This window comes from Xenopus tropicalis, chromosome 3, assembly GCF_000004195.4.
Source record: "Xenopus tropicalis strain Nigerian chromosome 3, UCB_Xtro_10.0, whole genome shotgun sequence".
Classification (NCBI taxonomy): domain Eukaryota; kingdom Metazoa; phylum Chordata; class Amphibia; order Anura; family Pipidae; genus Xenopus; species Xenopus tropicalis.
In genome coordinates, this window is record NC_030679.2 from 107,812,490 (window position 1) to 107,832,237 (window position 19,748).

Below are 19,748 nucleotides of genomic sequence, written 5' to 3' on the forward strand. Positions count from 1 at the left end.
TTAGGAATTACGATTTCCTTTATTGATGAATATCACATAAGTGTTTTCCCTGGAGAAGATGAAGTGGAAGTATTCTGTGTCTTTATCAACCTAGGTGTTAAATTGCTAAAGTGCTGTTGTTTATAGCAACAAATCAGCAACTAGTTAGAAAATTGAAGCAAAGACCAAATGTCTAGCTAAATTGCACTGCTGCAATTAAACGCGTATGTTAGTAAATATGAAACATCATCCAGTGTCATCCATCTGGGTAAATTTCTGTTGACATTAGGCACTCATTAGACACAACAGATTTAGTCTCATGTAGAAAGACCAAGATGCCTTCTGTCCACGGTAATAGCTGCAAGGTTTTCCAGGGGTTGCCATTAAACCCAGGATGTTGGGACTTAGGGGATCCATGGAAACAGGTAAAGGCATGCAATTTAGTAACTGGTGGCTATTGGCCCCATAGCTGTGGAGGGGGCCCTGGTACAACATTTGAGACTGCTGGTCTACCCTATACTGATTGATAATGCTTCTCAAAATTATCTAATGAGCAGGGAACAAGTTCTCTTGAATGTATATCACTATAGGTCCTATCAGGAAGTGCTGGAGCATTCTCACTGAATAACTTTTTACCCATTTTTTTCTGATCTATTTCAGCTCTCCAGCTGTGTAGCTTAATGGGCTACTGTTTAATCAGGGTTTTTGCTTCTACTGCTGGAGGAATTATTCACCATCTGTATAGAAAGAGATTACCAGACCTACTTTGGTGCTTCCATTGTTTCATTTCAATGTAGGCCAACATTGCTCTCTAATGCAAAATGTGAAATGTGTTTTTACATTGGATTACATATAATATAGAATTATTGTGTAATGTTTGGCATAATAGCACTTGCTATGGCCCTAGGTTCCAGCCAGGGCAAGGTGTGTGGGCAAGGTGTATGTTATATAACTGTGAAAAGCAAATATCTTGTAAATATGATTGTGGGTCAACAATGTCACTTGCAATTTATAAAGATGTCTCTTAAGGCTTCTTGATAGGCAGAGGGCAGCAGGTCAGGTTGTACAAAAGGCAGTCGTGGGTTGGATCAGGTAATGGGTCCAAGTGGGTAAAAATGTGGGTCAGAGAACCGAGCCATCTGAGTTTCACAAATTGGGCCCTAGTCAGACTATTTTACGTCCAGCACTTGGACCAAGGTGATGTGTAACCTTTGTGGGTTGAACTGGGGTGTGCAATGCCCACCGGGGCTGCCCCATGGGCCCTGAGTGCCTTCTCACCCACCACCAGCCCCTTCCCCCCGTTTGCATACTTTATACTTTGCCATGATTGGGGGTGGGAGGGCAGCAGGGAGCAGCAGGTGGGGATTAGGTCTGGGCCAGGTTTTTTCCTGGTGTCCCGTCAGCCCAGTCTAACACTAGGGGGCAGATTTATCAAAGCTCGCGTTCGAATCCCGAATGGGAAAAATTCGGATTGGAAATGAAAATTTCTGAAGATCGCAAATATCATGAAAATGCTTACGAAAAAATAGTCACAATAATATTGTCACAAAATTTTCATTCCTAATGATTGTAAACAGCGGCAAAACCGGTCCGATTTTTTGCACGCTAAAAATACGAAAAAGTCGCATAAGCGTTGAAAAAGATGCTAAAGCGTCGAAAACATCACACAAGGTATGAAAAAGTCGCGGAAAATACGATTGGACCGATCGAAAGAACGCTCGGAGCGTTCATGGATAAGTAAATGTGCCCCTAAATATGAAACATCATCCAGTGTCATCCATCTGGGTAAATTTCTGTTAACATTAGGCACTCATGTAACAAACAGATTTAGTCTCATGCAGAAAGACCAAGATGCCTGCTGTCCACGGTAATAGCTGCAAGGTTTTCCAGAGGTTGCCACTATACCCAGGATGTTGGGACTAAGGGGATCCATGGAAACAGGTAACACTGCTGTAATGTGCTGCAGATTCAACAGTAGAAAAAATGAACTACAGTATGCCTTTTTCAGCAAAAGAAAATTATGATCTCACCAACACTGAAACTACCGATACAAACATGAGAGAGAGCTAGTTCTCATTACATTTATAATTATAGAAATAAAGAAAAGCTAGTAAGCAAGATAGAATATAAAACTAAATAATAACAATGATCTCAATTTAATTAAAAAAAAACACTTTCATGAAAGGACATGTTTGAGGAATTCTAGGACCCCGGCAGTGCTTTAACAAAAGTTAAATAAGCTCCTCCCATCCCCTCTGTAAGAGTCACAATCAGATTGACAATCAGCAATTAAAGGGGAACTGTCGCCCAGGCATACAAAGCTGTAAAATAAAATTCCTTTTCATATTAAACATGAAACCCAAAGTCATTTTTTTTATTAACACACCCATACCCATTATAAAGGTATTAAAAAATCCCAGCTGTCAATCATATATTGTCTGCCCTGCCTCTATGCCTTAGGCAGACATTTACTTTCACTTTCTATTCAGCATTCGCTTTTCCCCTCCCTCCTCGCCATCTAATGGTGTAGCCAGTGCATGGACATGGGCATCGGGTCCCCCATTCTGGCACGTACATGAGATTTTGGGGTGATACAAAGTTTTTCTTACTAACAAAATGGCACCTTCCTGCTTATTGTAATTGTGTAATTCCAAGACTGTAGGAGACCATATTTATATTACTTACATGGTGTAAGTGAAGTTAATTTTGCTTGACAAACACAATAGAAAAGAATTAGGAATGATTTCTTAGGGTGACAGATTCCCTTTAACATCAACAGTTATAAACACAGTATGACGTCAGTAAAAAGAGAACAACAAATAAAAAACACAAGATGCCATCTAATCTAACCAATAACTTATCTGTTTAAAAATATGCTTGAAGAATGTTCCATTTGCTTCCTGGAACACAATTATCCAAAGCGATTTAACAGCGTCTGTTGTTTCAGCCTCTATTACATTTGGAAGGAGTTCCAAGTATTCAGTAAAATGTAACTAATTTGTTTTAACATAACTTTTCAGCTTCAAACTGCAGAGCTTCAGGGCATGACCTCTTTCTCTATTATTCCTCTTCTTCTGAAATGTACTTCCCTCCTGGATTTTAAGCCCTTTGAATAATGTAAAGGTTTCAGTCAAATCACCCCTCTGCCTTCTATCCAAGCTGTATATATAAGTTGAGATTAGCCTGAGAAATAGTTTTCTTTCCTATTCTTTTATCATTAATTTAATAGTGAAACTGTCCCTGCAGAATGGTAAATTAAAAAGCACTGTTTGAGTTTGTATGGGATGTCTTTTCCTTCTGACATTACACATCTCTGTAGTAATAATAATAATAATAATACAATTTCACACTGTGACAGGAGCACTCCTGTGTGAATGATAACTATGCTTTTACAGAGTCAATGTTTTGATTAAAAACAATATGCCATTATCGGACAGTGCAACATGATTGCTGCCTGTGTAGCACTGAACAAATGATATTGACGATTTTATCAAATTTAAGGGTTCTCTAGAGTAAAAAAGATTCCTTTTCCCATGTTTTTTCTAATTCTTTTTTCTCAAACATTATTATTGTTGTCTTTTTTTCCTTAAAAAAGGGTAGACTAAACCTACAAGAATTTATTCAAACCAATTTGAAAATCATTTGTGTTTGAATAAAAATCTGATGAAAATGATTAAATCTCTTTATTTACTTAACTCAAGAATTGTCAAGATTCTCACGTTGCTTTACTATAAAACTAAATCTTTTTCTAACACTAATGATGAGAGTAAAAATGTTGTTTGAGCTCTCATGTTCGAGAAAATCAAAAGACAAATTATGAATTCTCAAGAACTAAATAAAATGCAAGATATGCAACATTTCTCATATGTGAAATTCAGTGAGAAAAATCAAGAATGTTCTAATTTTGATAAATTGCCTACCTGAGATTTAATATTGTTTATGACACAGGACGCAGTTAGCGTGCATAAATATACAGTTTATAATACAATATCCACAGGAACAATAAGTTACTGCTATTGTAAATCTAAACACCACATAGTGTCAGATTGATAAAGTCAGTTTGGGTAGCAGATTTCTCTTTGTGAAGGTAGGCATCAATGTAAAGTGATTAATTGAATATTCCACATAATCTGGGCTCACCAGTGCAGAAAAGCTGATGGAGCTGAACATTCCAAGTCTCTCTGGAACAGAGGAAACAGCAGCAAGATTAATATGGCCATTGCACTGTTCTGCAGTGCCAACCTACAGAGCCACTGTAACAGTATATGGTGATAATATCCTCTGTTATGAGCTGGCTGTCCATATGCGCGGGGTGTCTGTATAAGAGAGTTGTCAATCACATCTAAGCAATAGTCAGCAGTATGTCTGTCACAGCAAGGCGAGGAAGAGAGAAAGACTGTCACTGAGAGGAGGTGGGAAAGGATATGTCTTTCACAAAAGCCTAAGAAAAGCCAAATTTCAGTAAACCTGCATTCAGGTTTAGATTCATACACAGAGAAAATAAAAAATCAAGGAATAGTGGTCATTGTGTTCTGGTTTGATAAAATACTACATTATGGAGATTGAATCCTTAACCAGACAGAATACTGTATTGCTCCTTTTTTTTACCTTTTACTTTTCTTGCATTAAAAAAACAACTACAATTAATAAAAAATTAAAAATCACATAAAAATAAAATTCAGCTTCACTGATTTAAAATGCAAATATCACAGTGAACATTGTAGTATAAGATTTGTTATTCAATAAAATGAGTGAATTATTCTAGGGTCAGAATACATTTGCAAGGCGCTGTATTAGACTGATGTAATATGAACCATCTGTTTGACTATTTCCTATGGCATTCAAAAATATGCCTACCTTTAAAGGCTACTTATGAATGTGGGCCATACAATGTAATAAGTTCAATTCAAAAGGTGCTTCAAGTGAAACACACTAATTCCTTGTCCTATAATTCTGTCATTTTCTCTGATCATTTGAGTGACAAGTTCTCTTTTATGCTGTTGTCTTATAGCTTCAGAATGACAGAGCGTTACCTTTGCCTATCACCTCTCCCCTAAACCAGGGTCACATTAACTATTATTAAAAGCCACTGAAGATGTGAAATAAACATCATTAAAGGCAAAGCACTGGCCTATTGGCACTTCTGCAGCCCCCATCTACCTCAGCTCCCCTTACTTTCATAGTTACAGATGCACTGCAGCGTCAGGTATATATATGGCTATTAAGAAGCACAAGATGAAAAGAACAAAGAGTGAGCAAAAAAGGACATATAAAGTGCTAAAACTGTATTTTTTTACCTGAGGAAGAGGGGTTTGTACACTTTACCCTAATACCCTATTTTTTATGGTATACTTTTTATTTCTAAATTATTTACTGTTTACATAGCAAATATTTCTAATAGCTCTAATATAGGTGTGTAGGTGGCCATCTCAGTGCATTGTGCCTGATTTTGAGCTTTCAGAAAGAGCCAGCGCTAAACATTAGAACTGCTTTCAGCTAACCTATTGTTTCTCCTACTCCCATGTAACTGAAGGAGTCCCAAGCCGGACTTGGATTTCTTACTATTGAGTGCTATTCTGATATCTACTGGGAGCTGCTATCTTGCTCCCTTCCCATTGTTCTGCTGATTGGCTGCTGGGGGGGGGGGGGGGGGGAAGGGTGGGGGTGATATGACTCCAACTTGCAGCTCAGCAGCAAAGTGTGACTGAAGTCTATCAGAGCACAGGTTTGGAAAAAACAAGTTTTCCCATGACAGTATTCCTTTAACCAAATCCTTGATTCAGTTTATCCCTCTTTTAAATCTGCAGTACCAAAGATAATAGGACACCTTTTCAGTGCATCTGTGGTAGCCTCACAATAGTTCAGAGCATTTTTACTTGGCTTTGAAATAATTACTGACACCATCATCAGCTATTTATATAGTGCCAGCAAATTACACAGTGCATTACATTCATTTATAACAAATAGGGGACAAAAAATAATTTAACAAAAGGGTTACAGTATGAAAATAATACCAGATGGCCCTGCTCACGAGTTTACAGTCTTAAAGGGCAACTCTAATTATTACTTACTAATGTTATGTGCACAGAATCAACCTGCTGTTGTATACACTATTGTTGTTTCCCCTTGTGCTTTTGGCAATCTGGTTTTGGTCTGCCTGCTGAACAGCTCATCTTAATATTGTTGTATCCTATAAGAAAGATAGGAAAGACTAGGTTTCATAAGCTAGAGAATGCATGTTATGTTAATGCATCAATACATATAAAACACCCCCTGTTCTAAAATATAAAGATATTAATATCAAAACAGCCACCCCCCAGGCCCAGTAAAAAGTATATATGATATCTTACAGCATTTTCCAGAGTATACAGATTGCCAGTCCAGATTCACATGACTCACTGAAATGTGTCTGCTGTAACATATACGGTACCCCATGTTGTAAAATATAAGGTTATTGGAAGTCACCTCTGAGCTTCTTGACCTGCACAAAAGCACTTGGCCTTTGGCCTTGTCTTTATATAGCCATAGAAATCCTTAGTGGCATAATAGGAAACTTGTCTATTATAACAAATAATGTACCTTCTGTTGTAAAATATGAGGATAAAATTCCATAAAATTTACAGGATATTTATGACTATCAGGCCCGGATTTGTGGCGAGGCCACAAAGGCCCGGGCCTAGGGCGGCATAAACATAGGGGCGGCATGCCGCCCCGCCGCACGCAAATTTTTAAAATTTTGCTCCCATACGGAGCAATGGGGACGGCAGGGGAGGAGGAGGTGGTTTGCGCATGCGCGCTCGTACTGCGGGTGGGGGCGGTAGGGGGCGCCGAATGGGGGCGGCCTCGGGGCGCGTCATTTAGAAATCCGGCGCTGATGACTATTTAATATTATATACACCCACACACACATATATATATTAAAAGACAGCAATTCAAGTATTTTATCCTGTTATCTATATTATAATCGTTGTACACCAACAGATACTATGGGTTTTGTTCAGTTAAATGTATGTTGATAAAATGCAAAATATTTCAAGAATCTAGCTTGCTAATCAGTTATCTGCACAAAGGAACCACTGCACAAAACACTCCTTGGCAAATATATTCAAGGCAGACAAAATGAAAAACCTGCCTCTAGATTCCTCTCCTCATAGTGACAAGCTGACATGCCTTCAGCAAGATGGCAGTTTCAGTACCAATTTTATCCACTTCTTCTCAGATGAGATGGTTGCATAAATGTTATACTCCCAAATAATGTTAAGAAAATGCATGGTAATACATTGTTCAATTTTTTGCCAGTGCAAACTAGCTCTTCTTATCAACCATATGAAAACCAAGCCAAAGCACCTGATATTATATATATATATATATATATATACATATATATACATGTATACATATATATATACATATATATACATGTATACATATATATACATATATACCAATCTAAGAATATTTTGTCAACAACAAACTTTTTTCAAATATGTTTGAAATGTAGTAGCGTGAATGACTTTTGTAGTACAGTAATATACTGTGTTACAGAGACATAGATGGATAAAATGTATTAGGGAATTTTCCAAATGGCCACTATAGCATGTACTTTTCTAGAACTGTTGATAAGACCACTTTCCTATATCAGAGGTACAGTATTACCTTGACACTTTCAGTCATTGTTGCTTTAATGAGGGATCATATCTGTGTGCTCACTGTCATATGAAGGATAAACTTAAAAGGCTTTATTACTACACACAGTACAGAAAGTTCTCTTATGAGTATTCTTTAGATATTGTGTGTATGGCTGATCAAAAACACTCATTACTTAGCATTCTTTAAATCTTTCTGGTCCTTGCATGTACGAATGCTCAAGACATTCAATGACACAAGCACTCATCTTTCAAACCATCAGACCCCTAGCAGCTCCTTTACACAATTCATGATTTTTTGGAATAACATCAGCCTTGTCATACCACACCTTGCTGATCCATTAACTTCCCTACATAGCTACATATTTTCTACCTTGTGTCTCACATATCCTCACCCTATAGCAGGGCCGCCATCAGAAATCACGGGGCCCCTCACAACAAAATTTTCTGGGCCCCCCTCACACCAGTACAAAGGACTCACAGACTTGAGACATTGGTAGCCACCAGGGCCCCCCTAATACATGGTAGCCAGCAGGCCCCCCCTAGTTCATTGGTAGCCAGCAGTGCCCCCCTAGTACATTGGTAGCTAGCTGTGCCCCCCCTAGTACATTGGTAGCCAGCAGTGCCACCCTTGTTCATTGGTAGCCAGCAGGGCCCCCCTAATGCATTGGTAGCCAGCAGGGCCCCCATTAGTAGCCAGCAGTGCCCCCCCTAGTACATTGGTAGCCAGCAGGGCCCCCCTAATTCATTGGTAGCCAGCAGGGCCCCCCTAATGCATTGGTAGCCAACAGGGCCCCCCTAATGCATTGGTAGCCAACAGGGCCCCCATTAGTAGCCAGCAGTGCCCCCTCTAGTAGCCAGCAGTGCCCCCCCCCCCCCAGTACATTGGTAGCCAGCACAGCACGGCTCCTCCGGCGTCTTCTTCTTCAGCGGCGGCGTTGTCTTCTTTCTTCAGCGGCGGCATCTCCTTCTTCAGCGGCAGCGTCTTCTGCGGCGGTAGATTCGGCCTCCCCCGGCGAGGTCCTTCCTCGATGAAACCTCTGCACTTCTGAGTGCCGAACTAAGACAGGCCCTTTTATAAGGTTGCGCCCCATGCGTACAGACGTGCATGTACGCACGGGGCGCAACCAATAGGATCCCCCGCTGACCACCAATGACAGGGCCCGGAACTGATTAAAGGGGGCCCGAGCTACTAAGAAAACTTTAGCATGGCCGGGCCCCCTTTTAAAGTTAAAATCGTCCGGGCCCGGGATGATTGTACCCCCTGTGCCCCCCTGATGGCGGCCCTGCCCTATAGATTGTAAGCCCTTGTGGGAAGAGCCCTCATTACCTAATGTATCATTTTGTCTGTATGTCATTTATTATGTACTCAAGTTCAGTGCTGTAGAATAGGATAGCACTCTATAAATAAATGTAATAACAATCTAAGGGTGTATAGCTAGCTTAATTGTGCTGAAGTGTTCTACAGTAGATATTTATAATCCATTTGCTCACTCTTAGGTGCTTTGGATCTTTCCATTTAGGATTAATGTTTTTTATTGAAATACAATAATAAATTATATTTTCTCAATCACACTACATAGCCAAAAGTATCCAAAACAATTGTTTGTCTCACATCTCTTTCTGAATCCACGGATATGAACATGAAGCCAGTCCTCTTTGGCTGCTATAGGAGCCTCTACTTTCCTAGGAAAGTTGGAATCGAACACTGTTGGTGGGATTTGCTTCCATTTGAGCCACAAGAACGTTATTGATGTTGGGGATCAGGCCTGTCTCACAGTTGGCATTCCAGTTCATTCCACGTGTTTAGTAGGGTTGGTGTGTTCCAATGGATTCCACAGGTTACAGTAGGGTTGAGCTCAGGGCTCTGTTCAAGTCAAGATCCCATCTTAGCAAACCCCTTCTGTACAAAACTCACTTTATGCATAGGGACATTATTTTGCTGAAATGGGAAAGGTACTTTTCCAACTGTTGCCGCAAAGTAGGAAGCACAGAATTGTCACAAATGCCACTATACACTGCAGTCTTAAAGGCTTACGTGCAACAGTTACTCCTAACTAGTGATGAGCGAATCTGTTCCATTTCGCCGGAAAATTTGCGAATCTTTCTAAAGATCCGCGAAACGGCAAAAAATTTGCGAAACGGCGAAAATGTTGTGCGGCAAAAAAATTTTGGACGTGCAGCGAATTTTTTCATCCATTTTGCAAAACAATCCGCCAATCGTGATATGCGGAAATTCGGCGCAAATCCATGCCTGGCGAAACATTTCGCCCATCACTACTCCTAACTCAAACTGTGGAAACCAGCCCCAGACCATTAATCCTCTTCCATGACTTTCCTGTCAGACTGCCAGATGGATGTGCTTCCAGTGGCAGCAACCTTTACACCACTTCAGCCAAAAACATTGTGATGTTAGGCTTGCATGCAACTGCTCACTAATAAACAATCCATGGCTCCTGGTCAACATGGCTTGTTATGATTTTGCTTCCTGAGAGTTTGCAACTTGACAGTAAGTTTTAAACAGAGAACATGTAATTTTATATGGTGTGTCCAAATTTTGTTTTTGCACTACAGTAAATCTAATACATTATCCATGGCACTAATATAACTGTATAACAATGCACCTGAAATATATCTAACATGTTTCTGATATTAAAGGCCAATCTAAGCTAAGATCTGTATTCTGCACAGGACAGGATGTAAATTAACAATAATACCAGTTGATATGACCTCAAGTTGGGCATAACAGTGAATGATCTGCTGTTTGGCGACCTTGCCAGCTTAAAAGTAAAAATTTTAAATTGGATTTTCTGGGTCCCCGGAACTGACAGGGAAATTGGACACTTCCAAATATGAACTATAATAAGATAAGAGTATAGGGAATGACAGAAGGGATGTTTTGTTACTCGTGGTTAATCTCAGCTACAACGACTAACAAAACTTTCCTCTCCACTGGCTAACATGCGAATCACCACTTGAGAAACATACACATCGTGGCTACTTTCTAAAGTAGCCCAACGTTTCCTTGTGAGGAAACTTTAAGCAACTTCCAGCCATGTATGTTTCTTCAGCAGCAATTCACATATTAGGTGATGGAGAAGAAACTATGGACATTTTGTTGCCTGCTGTAGCCTAAAATACTCACTGGCGATAAAACGTCCCACCTGTCATTGCCCTAAAAGATTACTTTTGGTCAATTTAATTTCTGTTACATTAGCCTTTGTTTTGTCCCTAAATTGTGAAAAATGTGGCCCTTGTTTAAAAGCAACACTGGTATATGCTTATGCCACAGTAAAAAGAGCTAAGCTGTCTTCTAAATTAGCCGCTGTTTTGTCAGTGAGCAGATATTTCTCTGATGTGCCCACCTTGAGGTGAGTGATATTGGGTTGATCTGATCATTTGGCGACCTTGCCAAAAGAGCAAATATTTCAGAGTAGGGCCAGCTTTAGAATGCACCAGCAGTTTCACATTAATAGAGTTAATCAGGTCATATTAGGGTTTCAGTTTGTGCTTCTAGTCCCAACAGGATTTTTTTAAACTTGCTGATATTGGTCGAGTGGAGATGCCCCATACATGGCCAATGAGAAAACATCTGCAGCTTTCATCAGACCATGTATGACCACCTTTATTCTTTCTTAATAAAGGGGAACCCCCATCTACTTTTTTGGGGCCCCTGAACTTTCTGCTATGTAACTGAATGTTACCTTGTCTTCTGCTAAATTAGCCCTTGTTCTATCCCTGAATTGTGAAAAATCTGCCCCTTGTTTGCATAAGAATACTAGTATCCTCCACACCATTAAAAAAAACCTCAAAAACATAAGATTAATTTTGCTCAATTTCACCCACTGTTATCTCTTAACCCATGGATCCTCAAACTACAGCCCGCGGCCAGATCCAGGCACCTCTTGCAGCTGGGAGGAGGACAAACGGAGCGGGGAGTGGGAGGACACAGCAGGGAGCAGGCATACTTTGACCCTGCAGCAGGCATCTGGAGAGGGGGGCAGTAGTTTCAGGACTATAGTCTGGCCCCCCAACAGTCTGAGGGACCATGAATTGCCCCCAGCTTATGAAATTGAGGACCCCTATCTTAAGCACTGTTTTATCCCTAAATTGTGAAATCTTGCCCTTGTTGGCAAAAATCACCTGACTACCCGGTCAGTATAAAACACATCTAAAAAGATTACTTAATTCCACCTTGCCATTGTTTGCACAAAAACTCTTTCCTTTTTGGTGAACCTGAGAGAAGAGGTCACAGGTATGGGTTCCAACTTCCATAGAAAAGAGCGGATGAATTAGCTGGAATTGGGAGTTGAGGCTGTGCGGCGCAGCGGTCATTGCCGACAACAACCTCTAAAAAACCATTCCGTTCCCTTAAATAAGCAGGAGCTGCGAACGCAGGAAAAAAAAAATGCTAGCGGCCGCCCACAGCCTGCCGTGCCCACCACAGACTACCGTGTAACAGCAGCAGCAGCTTGTGATTGTGTAAGAGAGAGACACTGTGTGAGCGCTCGTCACTCCCCCAAGGCGGCTCCCCGGCGCGTCACTGCGCTTATATACACACACACTCTCGCGAGATGAGAGATTTGACATCGGTACTCGCTGTCCGGCGGGAGCTGAGAAGCTGGATAATAACGGGGTTACGGGACATTTAAGCACAGATCACAGATTGCGGGCTGCGTTAAGATAACCAGGACTGTCCGGCGAGATGCGGGAGTGTATGTCGGTATGTATGGAGCGCATAGACTTTGTCAGTGCACCCTGGCACATCAGTATAGTCCGTCTGGTGAGGGTACGTAAATATGTCAAACAGTTGTGCTTGCTGGGATTGTGTTGGTGTCTGTAATGAGTAGAATGTAGTATAGATATCATCTCATGCATCATTACATGCTATCTCTGGGAAAAGGACATTTTTAACCTCCCCGTAGTAAGTTATAAGAACTTTTAGGGGACATAGGCAGCTACTTATTTATGAAGCTCAGCTGTTCTCCAACACGACATTAAAAATTCAGTTGCGTTTTATGGCCGTTCGCTTGGAATAAGGTTGTTTTGTCCTTAAGGTGTTCTGTACATTTCCCAGACTATAATTTTGCTGAATGAAGTCTCCCCCGCATTCTTGCTTCCCTTTACAATTTTTCACTCTCTCTAACCTTCTGATCACACTTATTCCTTTCATCCTTCATCTTTCCTCACCGTCTTTGTTTTTGTGCTATCCGACTGAAAAGTACCTGGCAGGGAATAATGGCTCTGTCCTCGTTTGATGACAAATCCAGGAGCCTTGAACCTTTTCCTTACATTCTCCAAACCCTCTTCTTCGCTTTTGTGTGTTTAGCTTTGGTCTCTTGTACACTGTAAAACCCATCATTTTCCAGGCAAACATTTCATTGTCCTGTTTTTTTTCCCTGTACATTTTGAGTTGTTTTTTTTTTTAATCCCTGTGTTTGCCTTCTGTTCACTGCAGATTATCACTCCTATGAACAGAATTAAAAATATTTAGGGCTGTATGGGGTGGGTTGGGGGTAACAGTGGATGCCAAGTGTAGAGGGATCTTCATCATTACACATTTGCATTGTACCATATTAAGGGATATGTGTTCTCTAAGGTAAAGCTCCCTAAATGTTTTACTCTGGGTCCAGAATGTTATGTTTGCCACTGAAAATACTTTTCATTGTGGTGTTTAATTCTTCATGTAAAAATATCGTTCTTTATTGTATCTCTTTATGCATTGTTTTTGCACCAGCCTAAAGTGTACTGGGTGTGACATAAAGTCATGTGTCTGTGGTTATTTTATATATTTAGTAATTTGGGGAGAATATGCAGGGAAATGGTTGTTTTTAGGATGCCGCTGAAGCATTCATGTACAGGTTTAGTTGTTAGTGTAAATTTAGATAATATCTATTTAGATCCTGTTGGGAATGGTAGTATTCAAATCATATGAGCAGTTTGCTTTTGGCTCAAAGAGATGGCAAAGAATGTGTAGTGTTGTTGCATGTTGTCTTGCTCTGACTTCAGAAGAGCAGGCACAGAGAAACCCAAGGATGTCAGTGTGTTTTTTTTTTTTAAAGCTAAATAGATTGCAGAAGCTTTTCCTTTAACCTACACCAGATGCATATAATCTGTGCTAACCAAACCACAACTATAAGACTGTGAGACAGTTGGAACTAATGAGGGGCATCATGGTCTCTTGCCCGCAGTAGACATAATATTAGTGGCAACCCCCACCCATATACCAGACATCGACATAGGTCGGCAACTGTTTAGAATGTACAGCTCCATAGTCAGCAACTGAGTGTTTGTTGTTGTTCACGAAACCTAAAGAGCCAGAAATCTGTCTGCTTTGCGTGAACTTTGTATTTATCTGGAGGTGTTTTGTAATTCAAGTTTAACAATTTTCTTTGTGCACCCCCTTGAATAGTTCAACAAGGCTTAGCCAAGTGTATGTATAGAAAATTGGTCATAGGTAAAAGAGTGCAGAAAGATTAAAAAAGTGGCAAACTGTTTTATTCTATTGTGTCACATTCCAAAATAGGTTTATACTGTGTCCAGACATATTAAGAATTGCATTTATTTGCAGCCCTTAGACATGTAGAAGTACTCATGCCTTGCCTGTTTGTCCTTTTGTTGAGGCATTGTGTCTTTTGGAATGTTTTTAGGTTGTTTTTCCTCAAAGCACAATGTAAGCTGCCCCTGGCAATCGTAGTGGTCCTTGCATTTAAATTGCAGGCGATGGCATTCTTGTTTTTGCTTGCTCAATATAAGCTAAAACACAAATAATGAAAATTGAATTTTTAAGTAAAAAAAGTAAAGGATTTTAAGTAGATTTGTACCAAATCTGCTTATGTTCCTTAGTATTACACATTGATTTGAGATTTCTACTATGTTGCTCTCACAAATGTCCTTGGTTAAAATAGAAATAACCATCTGGATTCTAACAAGTCCTGCCTGCAGGGTCGTTTTAATAAATAAATAGGCAAAAGGAACAATTGCCCAGGGCCCACCATCAAACCTTTCAACTGCTATAACTTTTTAAAAAAGCATCCCATAGAATCCCATTTACTTTAATCTTCTATATGTAACAATTTTTTTTAGCATTTTATTATGAAACAATCCCTGATATTTGTAATTATGGATTATCTGCTTGCAACGCTGTTGGACCAGCGCAGCACATCTCGATCTCAGGTCTACTACACTAACTATAGGGTATTTCTTTTTTCCTGCCTTAATAAAGTCAAGTTCTCCTGCTTGAGGCTAGTCCTTTCACAAATATCTTGGGGTAGCTGTAGGGACCCACCAATGAGATCTTTGCCCTGGGCTGACTGGTACCTTAAAGCAGCACTACTTGTCTGGCTTCTTTTTGTGTAAACCAGTTTCCACCGGGCTGATCTTCATCTAGTAAAGATACCCTTAGGCTGACCAACAGATTCTTAAACTCTGCACCCTCCCCAAAGGCTGTTCTTGAACTGAAATGCGTGTATATGTTGTAGGTGTTTTCCCTTTAGAAGGCTATTGTACACAGGCATGCTTTTGTTTGTACACTAGGTTGAGCCTCCAGCTAAATCTACTAAATCACTGAAAGCAATCAGGAAAGCTACTGGTAAATGTAGGATTTACTTTACACATCCCCCATTTTTTTTCTTCACATGATCCAACAACCTTAGCTGCAGTGCATTTCCCCTTTATTGCATTGGTGTACATCTATACATTTTCTATACTACTTGTCCATAGAGTACACAAAGGTGTGGAATAAGTTATAAAATATTTAGGTATAGAAGATACTTGGAGAAATAAGTCAATCACTTGTGACTTGTATGAAATAATGTACCTTCTGCTTCAGGTGGCTAGATAATAGCATAGAGCGTCATGCCTGTATAAAAGTACAACTTTGAACCCCTATGTAGTCTTGGAATAATACCCTTGTGTTTTTTCAAGAGGTGACACATCATTATCCAATCTGTCTTGATAGAGAAAAAAATGGTTTATTTACAAGCCCAACATTTTGGTATCCACCAGTGACCTTTATTGACAGAACCTTTGGGCTTGTATTTGTAATGTATGTATAACTTTATTTATAAAGCGCCACAAGGGTACGCAGCGCTGTACAATCTTACAGAATACAAAATTACACACAGGGAGGACGAGTGATATAATAAATAAATACAATAAATACATATATATATATATATATATATATAAGTGCCATGTGGTATGAGACACAGTAGGAAGGAGGTCCCTGCCCCGTAGAGCTTACAATCTAAAAATGATTTCTACACATAAATATTCCGTTATCTCTGTTGTACTATTTGCTTTTATTTCCAGATCTGTAAAGTTCTGTACTTTGACCTTGTACTAGTAGCACCTAGGCAGTTTTTAAGCTATGACTGTTCTCCTCCCATGTATAAATATATAAACTTTTTCAAAGGATGAGCATTCTTGTGATTTAAATTTATTGAAATCCTTGTGCTTTCACTATGCGTGTAGTTGTAAAGCACTGACATCTTCTGTAGCACTGTAGAACAGGAAGGTGTATACATGCAATCTATGTAAAAATGATTTCTACACATAAATATTCCGTTATCTCTGTTGTACTCTTTGCCTTTGTTTACATAATTAGTTTAGTGCATGTAAATCAAATTGCTTTCCTGTGACTGTGACTACATTTCTTTCAAGGCATCCTGGGATTTCAGGTTTGTTGGTTATTTAACTTAAAGATCAAAGTGAGGCAAAGAGTTAACAATTTTAATTTTCTTTTGCAAGTAAATTATCTGGCACTGAGCATCTAATTGCCTCTTTCAACACTAACATTATCTATCAAACAGCCTACACCTCTCTTCCAGCTCCTGGCTCACATGCGTGCACACACTTGCTAATGAGGTGAAGGGGTGCCTTACTTAGTCATTGTGCACTTGAAAGTTGTTTCCGTGTTGTTGTCCATGTGTTAAATTACAAAACTGGTGAGCCAGGGACTGCCTGTTAGATTGCTCTCTGGCAAGACAAGTAGTAGATCAGTATCTGACTGCTAGTGAGTAAACTGTCCTTCACTAAAGGGTACGCTGAATGAAGTACTTTGTAACCATAGCATGGTTGTGTTTGTATATGCATCCTCAGCTCTTCAGTTACTTTATCACTACAATTCCCATGGTCCTGCTATTATACAGGCATTACTGGAGAGATAATTCTTGAGGGGATTAGTCATGCTAAGCTTTGAGATGTTTTATTAGGAATTGTAAGATATAGCAAGACATCTATGGTATAGTAGGAACAGAGCAAACATTTTTGGAGAGTTATGACGAAAGTAATTAGTAAAGTAAGGGGAAGTAACAGTGGCTGATGCAATTATAAACAGTTTGGCCAACACAGATTCCAATCCAGATAGTGTAACTAATGAGATAGATAGAAGATAAAAGGGGTCATGGTTTAACTAAATATAGGCATTGAGATGAGAATATTACAGTATGATAATAAACCAACAGATGGGAATTAATTTAAAGAATGGTTGTATATGAATTTTTATATAGATTTAAATAAGATGATGTATTTAAAATGAACTGATGAGCTGCAATTGCATAACAGTAGAAATTTCTTAACAAATAGTGGAACTATATGCACATCTCTTCCCCTTCCAACCAAGCTCAATAACTGTTATACAGCTGAAACTTTTCCTTGTGTTTTGTGAGGCTTGATGTCTATATGGGACTTTTTAGGCAGAGAGAGACATTGTTTCTGCTTCTCAGAAGCTGCTTTGCATTGCAGTGGCCTGAAGCACCGGGAGATAAAGTGACTTGCCTGAGGCAAGAAGTAGTTTGGCTGGATCCAAAAGCAGTGTCAGTTTATGGACTCATCACTTTTCCTAAATTGCCAGAGGCCCACAACTTAGTTTAACCTATTACTGGGTTAGCAATGTCATACCTAAGGTTAAAGTAGAGGGATAGCATCCCTGTTTACTTGCAAGGTCTTATCTCTTAAAAATATTAGTTCTCAGTATCACTAAAAGAAAAACTTCTATGTTTTGTTTTTGCCCTTATTACCTGGCAAATGTCCATTTCTTTCTGCATCTGTTCCATTGTTTTCTTATTCCTTAGTTGCAACAATTAAAAGTAATAGAGCTTCAACTTGTAACAATGCTTCACATTATAAACTAAACTTACATTGTGCCAAGGATTTATTAACCTGGTGCAGGGATGCCAAAGGCTCACTTGCTTAGATGGCTGAAGAGAGTCTATACATAATGGTAGAAGGATTGTAAGTCTGGTTCCTGCACTAATATAATGTTCCCCAGCTATGTAGCACACTGAGGTTTGTGATTGCTGCAGTTTTCGCTGCGGTCAGGAATTAACTTGCAGGCAGTTTTTTGGGGGGGTTTTTTCTGACTATTGTCCAAAGCCCATAACCGCTGCTTTATACCCTATAGGCCTGATTTATCAATGCTTGAACTTTAATTTCTACAATGATATGAGTTTTTTTGGCTAAAATCCACAGACTCCAATTATAACTGCAAATCAAGTATTTTTTTATAATGAAAAAAATCATGCAAGGTCACGTAGAAGTAAATGGGAGCAAAATGTTAACTATTTATTCAATTTTAATTATTACATTTTTTAAGCTTGTAAACTCACAAATTTATATATATATATATATATATATATATATATATATATATAGACAGACAGAGTACCGCACACAAAGGGACTTTATAGAGAAAACAAAAGTATTTATTGAAAAAAATCCGACGTTTCGAGCACCGAACTGTGCTCTTCCTCAGGGACAAAGGGTGGTTTGTCCCTGAGGAAGAGCACAGTTCGGTGCTCGAAACGTCGGATTTTTTTCAATAAATACTTTTGTTTTCTCTATAAAGTCCCTTTGTGTGCGGTACTCTGTCTGTCTACCAAAATTGTTTGACCAGCACCAAGGGCATCTGCTTTATTTATAAGGTGTGCTCCTCTTTTGTTTTTATATATATATATATATATATATATATATATATATATATATATATATATATATATATATATATATATATATATATATATATATATATATATATATATATATATATATATATATATATATATATATATTATAATATGGATTATTGGGTTTTTGGGTTTTTTTTTTTATTGTGAGTTTATTCAAAGTAGAAAAAAACCTCACAAATTTGAATTTTTATAAATAGGTCTCCAAGCCTCACATTTACCATTTGACAGTGTTAGGAAGCATGCAAAATATTATACATAGATGAGGTTGAAAGGCAGTAAATGTTGTCAGGTTCAACCTGCCCATCAAGTTTGCAAGCTTCACTAGTAGGTGACGCACAAAGGCTGCTACAAGATCCCTCTGTGCCCTGTGTGTGGGGGGGCAGTGCTTTATAGCTATACTTTATATTTATTTTTATTCCAATATGTCAAAATCTCTTTATTAAAGAATCTAGATTACAACTAATCCTGGACTTTGTATTGTTTGCTGTATTCACAGTACTATAAACAAAGTTGCACAGAACGTATTTGGTGCTTCTTTTCTTAAAATGACCTAATAAAAAAAAAATGGACACTTCTGCAGCTTCATTCTTCTTCAAGTGTTTCACATAGGATAATTTGGTCAATGAAGGCAAATAATCAGTCTTTCTGTGGAGCACCACCTTTATTAGGTGGTTGCTTTCCAATTGTGGGCCTTTGAACCAGATGTGACCTTCCAAGGGTTTTATATGAAATCACTGTACTGTAATCTGGTTCTAAAAGATGTGGTATAAGAAATAACCATTCCTATAAAATATCCACTGGCATATTGAATGTTTGTTCTATAAATATGTATTTTATATTACAGTAATGTCGCATACTTCTGGATTCTCTGACCAGGTATTGTTAGTTTTGCCCTGTGAGAAGCATAGGTTTCTTGTATTATGAGTAATGCAGCACAGACAGGTGTGTCTCTGTTCTGACTCACTAGTTATCCTCACTGTTGCTGGGAGGCTTTCTTGGTCATCGTTTTTTTAACTGCCTCTTACACGGCATGCTCCCCTCTTTCCTAGAATTTAAGATTAAGTAAATATTCCTGACCTTGAGTATATTTATCATTGCAGTGTGAGTCACCTTCTACCTCTAAATCTAAAAGTATGTCTTTTTATTTAAATAA

At 38.9% G+C, this 19,748-nt stretch overlaps 1 protein-coding gene and 1 long non-coding RNA gene across 3 annotated transcripts in view; one reads left to right on the forward strand and one right to left on the reverse strand.

The window, feature by feature from the left end:
* Positions 1–2,585: 2,585 nt before the first annotated feature.
* On the reverse strand, positions 2,586–9,738 carry LOC116409773. The gene is made up of 3 exons (XR_004222046.1): positions 9,241–9,738; positions 6,051–6,169; positions 2,586–4,160 (listed from the first exon to the last, which is right to left on the reverse strand). It is a non-coding gene; the product is annotated as an uncharacterized LOC116409773 (long non-coding RNA).
* Positions 9,739–12,187: 2,449 nt separating this feature from the next.
* Positions 12,188–19,748, forward strand: part of furin (furin, paired basic amino acid cleaving enzyme) — a 99,898-nt gene continuing 92,337 nt past the window's right edge. Inside the window, exon 1 of one of the 2 annotated variants that reach the window (XM_002932241.5) lies at positions 12,188–12,348. The gene's annotated coding sequence lies outside the window, so the exon portion shown is untranslated. Of the gene's footprint in view, positions 12,349–12,390; positions 12,415–19,748 lie in introns of those variants that run through there. The other variant, XM_004912640.4, reaches the window with a different exon arrangement.